The sequence below is a fragment of the Saccostrea cucullata genome, unplaced genomic scaffold (genome assembly GCF_032062105.1).
Source record: "Saccostrea cucullata isolate Sc308-1 unplaced genomic scaffold, CSIRO_AGI_Scuc_v1 ctg12215, whole genome shotgun sequence".
Taxonomy (NCBI): domain Eukaryota; kingdom Metazoa; phylum Mollusca; class Bivalvia; order Ostreida; family Ostreidae; genus Saccostrea; species Saccostrea cuccullata.
Window position 1 is genome coordinate 1,095 of NW_026922001.1, and position 7,258 is coordinate 8,352.

The 7,258-nt window shown below is 31.0% G+C and overlaps 1 long non-coding RNA gene across 1 annotated transcript; it reads left to right on the forward strand.

The window, feature by feature from the left end:
- Positions 1-4,170: 4,170 nt before the first annotated feature.
- LOC134261042 (uncharacterized) lies at positions 4,171-6,213 on the forward strand. The gene is made up of 3 exons (XR_009990710.1): positions 4,171-4,298; positions 4,842-4,943; positions 6,087-6,213. It is a non-coding gene; the product is annotated as an uncharacterized LOC134261042 (long non-coding RNA).
- Positions 6,214-7,258: the final 1,045 nt, after the last annotated feature.

Here is a 7,258-nt window from a genome sequence, read left to right on the forward strand (position 1 = left end):
TTTTTTTTTTTTTTTTTTTTTTTTTTTTTATTATTTTTTTTTTTTATTTTTTTTGCTTTTTTTTTTTCTTTTATTTAATATTTGTTTTAATTTAAAACAACTCAAAATGTAAACATGATGTAAAATATTTAAAACATCTCATTTTTTTTTTAAGAAAAGAACAGAAAAAGGTTCTTTGAAATAATATATTATATATTTAAAAATTGATATATTCTTTTAATTTACTATTTCTTTCCAGATTTCAGTATTTTCATCTTTTGACATTGATTTATTTTTTGTTCTCTTTGTAACATATAAGTAATTATTTTTATTTTTAATTATTATTGTTGCTTTGAACCTTTGAATTTCATATTTTTATTATTTTATATCTCTAAATTCAGAATTTGTCTGAAATTCAAAAAAAAGTTAGTGTTTTCATATTTTGAAACTTATTTTTTTTTTGTTCTCTTTGTAACTTTAAAAGTAATTTTAATTAATTATCATTACTATTTATTATTACTATTGTTGCTTTGTTAAAGCTTTTGGATATTTTTATATCTCTAAGTTCAGAATTTCTCTAAAATCTCAAAAATAAAAAAAAATGGCTAACGTCTTTACATTTTTTGCTAAATACTTTTACATAATATTTGACATATATCATTGTAAAACAAATATTATTGCTGAAATTATAATAAATTATTTTAATATCATCTATATTGACAAACAGCTCGTTTCAAATTTAGATGGGCGTTTAGGTAAACTGTAATGGCCCTGATTTCTGGTGTAAACAGTAAACAGCCTCTTCACATTGACCATGGATGTTTTCAAAATGTTTACGCTTGGAAATCACTCTTTTTTGGCAACGGATCTTAATTTAAGAGATTTTGGTCGTCAAAGCCTCCGGCATCACTGATTCTTTAATTAATTCAGCCTTAGAGAACTACAGGGGCTTGCAGCTCGCACCACTGAAGATTAAACGTTGCAGTATAGGTGACAGTTTTTAAAAGCCATCTTTAGTATGAATTGATAAAGTCAAAGCAACAATGACTTAGTGCTTGGAGTTTTTCGAAAATTTTTTCACAAGGATTTGATGCATTGCGTGATCTGTGGGCAATGTTTGGGGTTGGTTCTTCGACTTGCCCACAGGGAATGAAAAGGGGTTATTTCTATGCCCTTTCTGCCTTGAGAGATTTCCTCATAACTTTGGTGAGTAACTATTAAGCTTGAGATTTTTTTGAATAGCCTATTTAAATAGTTTTGAAATATTTAATTATTAGTGCTTGGGGGAAGGATAGTGTACATCATTTTCCGTAGGCAATCTTTTTTAGAGGAAATTTGACCTATACTCAAAACATTTTTTTAGCGCACAGTATCATAGTCATGCTTCAACAGAATTAGATTCTGCTATATATTAATCGTTCTAGGTGCCCGTTGGGGCGAGCGCAGTTATTTACTATCAAAAACCTTTACACAGTTTTTCATGTACTTGCACTGCCTATAGCTATCCTCAGTTTTAATCACTTCCTCGGCATCGGGATCGGGTTGAACTTTTGGAAGTTTCCGACAAATGGAAATACCCGCCTTTTGGAAAATTTAAGTAGATAAAAAGTCCTGTTGATTCAAAGGCATAAGATAGTTTTGTGGCATGGAGATTGCATAAAATCGTTCTTTGTAATTTTTTTCAAGTAAGTTGTTGCTATTAGCCCCTTTACGATAACTGCAAATCCTTTTTAGGGGAAAAAATAATTTGGCGAAGTTTTTGTTAATAGATAATTAAATGACGATATAAGACAATTACATTTAAGTCATATTTCGCCAAAATTTTCCCTTTTTCCCCCAAAAGAGATACCCCAGTTATCGTGAAAGGGTTAAAGTTTGAGCCATATGTTGCTATGCACCGAAAGGTTTGGGATTTGGAATTTTTTTACGCGGTATAAAAATTTCTCGGAACAATGTGCAGTTTCAACCCGAATTTCCTCCGGTCGTACACGTTAGTCTATTGAGCTCGCTACGCGAACGGCGCTTCACGCCGCCTCGCTGCGCTCGCTATTAACAAAAATGTGCAAGTTTGAGTACATGTAATTTAATTGAAAACGAACTTCTGAGAAGATTCCTTTTCAGATCTTGTAAAACCACTAACGCGCGGAATGATAATTTGTCAACATGACCAGGTGTGTTATAGGACCAAAGACATCAAAAAATCTCAATTAAATGCTTATATTTACACTCTTCTGTTTTTACTTCTTCACAGTTGCTTATTTCGTTGATCTTTAATGTGAATTTATCACACAGCCCTTCAAAACTGCCATGGTTATTAGATGTAAGAGCCATTTGTGACGTCAAATGGCGTTTGCAAAGTTAAATTACGCAAACAAACATTGCGAGGAAAATAAGTGACAAATTAGTAGGATAGACCTTAGAGAAATGGGACTGTCCATAAAAACACAAACACAAAAATTATTTCATATTTAATATTTGCCTGATTGTGACTTTAATGTGTGAAATACATTATTTTTCAAACCCAACGGCATGTATGTAATCCACTGAACGGGTGTCGACCATTATGACGTCACTGAGAAATTATGTCAAACATTTATCAGTACGTTTATGAACTTACATCTATGACCTCTTGACTGTCTAGATTTGAGACTCTCTGATAAATATAATTTTGGGGCGCTCAATTGGATTGTAATTTGTTAATATCAGTTTATTTTTGTTAAAACAATACTTTCGTTCTTTACTAATTTATAAAGCTTGGGGTGTTCCAAAATGCTAATTAGAGGGCACTGATAAATAAATATTTGGGGCACTGGTGATTAAAATTTGGGGTGCTCAAATTTGTACCTGGGCGCAGCACTGGTAAAAATCTTTGGGGTGCTCAATCATGGAGCATTCAGGTTTTGGGGCAAAACGACAGTGACCCAATTTTTTAGGTAACTTTCACTTTCAGAAATACATAATGATAAGGTCATCATTCTAAACATATTTGACTTTCAGTAATACTATGCCCTAAGAGTTACCCTATAACCAAGTTTCATTTGTACTTTCTTAAAAATATGGAGGTATTTTGATATTTTAGATGTGACTTTAATAACAGCACAGGGGCTCCTTCTTTCCAACAATTGAATAAGACCAAGATGGGAGAGAGAGAGGTGGAGGGGGGGCTTATAGGGGGAAGGGATGATTAATAGGGATTAAAGGGTATAAATCAAGTTTGTGTCTTAAGAGTCATTCTCTGTAAGGACCACAGATGCCGTTCAAACGAATATCACAGATTTTAATAAAACATATATGAAAAAAATATGAATGTGTATGAGATTAATTAGGTATACTTAAAATTTTGAGATGTGACCTATCCTCCAGGTTATGGCCCCCTAACACATTTTGTGGCTACCCCCATGTTTGAAAAGGTCAGTTTTCTCCTAATTTGACATAAAAAATTCTAAATAAGAAATGCACTATGGTTGGATTAAGTGCATTAAATTGTGAAAACAAGGTGTGAAGTAAAGATAAAAAATTATTTTGCTTCATCACTAACTCCCCTTTTTATTTTAAAGAAATTTAATTTCCTCCTATTTTTAACCCATAACAAACACACTAAATAACCATACTTTCAGTGCCATTTATAAAAAAATCCCAAGATAGGTTTATAAAATATCAACAATATTTTGAAAGCAAACATACTTGATTATTTATTCATAATTATTCTGGATGTGTGTTTTTTGTTTTAAAAAAATAAAATGCATTTGAAAATTTAAAAAAACTAGCATTTCACAAAAATATTATCTCCCTTTGTAGAACTCTCTAGTTCCGACAGTGAAAGAATTAGGTAAAAACAAAAGTATTTGTAAGCATGACGTTTTGCCGGTTTGGAGTTCCTTTTCACAAACGATGTGTTTTACTGATATTTTTATACGAAACTGCTTAGATTATACAGTATAGCTTCCTTGGCAGATGTGATATTGTTTATTCTAAAGACATTCAACAACTCGTGAGTTTTAGCAATGGCCATGTATTGTCTAAAGTAGGTCGTATGCCATGCATGTGTTACACTTGCAAAATTATATTTAGTAAATACAGTGAATGACTATCGAGTGTGGACGTTATTTTAACTTTTCTTCAAAATAAAATACAAATAGGTGAAGAAGGAAGTTTTGTCAAATGCCAAATCTTCTAAGTTCACACCTGCATATTGAAAACACCAGAGGAGATGGACTATGAATTCCCCTCCAAATAGAACATGTGAAAATTTGGAAGCAGGTCATTTGATTGGTCAAGCTGGTGCAACGCTACCAGTGTTATACACCATGCATGTACACGTAAGTAACTACAATTTCTGATACACAATATAATAATATTTGTTCGTAGAGTTATGAGTAGATGAAATTATTGAAAAAGAATTAAATCGAAATGAATGTAAAAAGGTACAGTCCAAAGACTATACTAAAGCATTTTCTATCTACATGTGTAGGTCTTAGAAGTGGGTAAAATAGCTACTTTGGGTAGCTTAAACCTACATACATGTACATTGTAGCTATTAATAGCTATGTGGGTAGAATAAGAAATAATCTTTGGACTTGACCTTGTAAATTTCATTTTCCTTGTTCATCTTGAACACTCTATAATGATGTATGCATTTAAAGATTAACAAGATATTAATTAAAAAGTTTCTCCAAATTTGAATTATTGTACACATTTATTTTAGACCTGTCAACATACAAAACTAAATAAGAAGACTTAGTACCGTTAAATATGTGATGAATGGCAAAAAAAAATTAACAATTCATTCTTATATAATTATGCTTTAATTAGTACCTGTAAGGAATTGAATTATTTTTATGAAAATATACAATTTATTGTAGCATGCTGCTGTGTGACCAAGTGAGGGGCATCACAAGGAAGGGGAAGATATCTAGATCATTCATGGAGCCTTCAACATCGTATTAAAACCAAATTATAAAGAGGTATAGTGTCCATGTACTATAATTTTGACCCATTAGCCTTGACTTCTATATCTTTCAAGAAATTAGACATTGGTAATAAATTTTGAAGGATAGAAGATACAGCTTTCATGTTCCATATATACATTAACTACTATTATTGACCCACTTCTCAAGGCATGTTAACGTTCTGTGATGTTCCAATTTTTACCCATCTGAAATCATCCTAATTATTCTATACAAAAATTTTTTACTTCAAATTCATTTTTTGTGCAACTTTGAATAAGAAATTAAAAAAAACTACACTGTAAAACTTATTCATTTTATTCATTAAAACATGACCCAAGTTGTTATTTTCAAAAATTTTGACAAGAGTTTCTACCACTTTCCTTAAGAAACCTCTCTACACCGAACACTAAAGAGTTACGATTCTGTTCTATTTATCTGCCCTTAGATTTAAATGCCAATAAATATACATTTACACTATATTACTTAGTTTATAATCAAATCAAGTATTCTTAACATTTTAAAAGGGCAAGATAGTTTAAATTCTAAATTATAAACATGTTGTTTACATGTATCTTCTCCATAGAAGGAAATAGCAATTATTTCTACTGATACTGTGTTGTGTTTGAACATTTTTTTCCTGGGGTTAAATGCCATGTATTATGTATTGAAAATGAAATAGAGAAGCTTATTATTTACATCTTTATTCAATATAATTTTCGCAAAGTCCAAAAATCATTTTACACTGGTGTAGAGAGGATGTATGACCTATTACATGTACAAGTGTAACTGGTTCCTTTAATCATTTTTAGCTCTACTGGTCAAAGACCAGAAGAGCTTATGCGATAGTCATGTGTCCGTCTTCTGTTTGTCTGTCTGTATGTCTGTCCGTCTGTAAATAGTTTTCAAAATGCTACTCCTCCTACAGTTTTGGTCTGATTTCAATATAACTTGGCACACAAGTAAACTATAATAAGATAAATAATTCTGTGTATCTGTTTTGTCATTATTCTATTGATTGCTTTTTTAAATGTCCCAACTGCTAGTTTTCTCTTTCTTTATGATAAGTACAAACCAGTAGAGCTACAGTCTTGACAGAGATTTCTGGTTAACTTAAGTCTTGTATTATCTAAATCTAAATATTTGTATTGTCTATTACAGAACTCAAGAAGCCAGAATTTTACATTTAGTCATGACCAGTCATGACATTCAGCAAATGAATGAGTATCTGATGAAAATTAGTGAGAGTTTTCAGAGAATGGGAGATACCGTTGGACACCTTCACTAAGCCTGCTATATTATACTACAACAATATAATGACAAACATTGCTGTTATTCTCCCAAAAGAACATCAAAGAAATAGTGAAGTCTTACAGTATCTGAAGAAAATCCTAGTCTTGCTTATAGTATTATACCTGAAGGAAGTTTTGACCACTTGTCCTGAAGTTATTCATGCATAATAACATGGGTCCACTATGCACTACCATGAATATGCTTCAAATAATTTAAAAAAAAGAATTTAATAATGTACATTCTTAAATAAAAGATAAAAGGTGTATAAACAGTAGTCTCATGTAAAATGATAATTCCATCCTTTGTTACAATTATTGAATTTTTATTAAATTGACAAAAAAATTAAAGAAATCTATATCAAAAGTGTCTATTATTATTTTCAAGGCTTAAGGATAACGTTTACTTGGATGACAAAAATATTAACTGATAAAAGTGAAAAACCACCTATTGTACATCTATGTAATTATTCACTTAAGTATGTCATTGCCCTACTATTCCTGCTAATGGCTCTTGGGTATTTCATAGAAAATATATAATTATTTTTCACAATATGACCACATTTGCCCCCCCCCCTAATATTTTGCCAATATATAGAATTAGTGATGGGAATCGGTAAGAATTTCATAATCGATGATTGGGTTCCTCTAACTAACTAATTATCGATTATAATCGGACACGTAAAAAGTATATCAATTTAAACAAGTAAATGGTAAGAATGGGTAAATGACGACTCACTTTGGTGATCCAGTTTGTTATTTGTTCATTTTATAGAAGTAAAAGTATGCCTATGCCCAGAAACATGCTTTGTTATCTGGGAGAAATGCAAGAGTTTGTTTATCTGCACTGTTACGTTACACAAATAAGTCAGAAGCAATGCTGAGGATAGAAAATTATGGCTAAAAACTATATGGCTTGTAAAATAAAATTATAAACCGATTAATCAGAATTTTAAAAATGCAATCGATTGGTTGGATTATGTCAGTAATCGACTGATTTTCGATTATAATCGATGATTGGAACACCACTATATAAAATTCTAT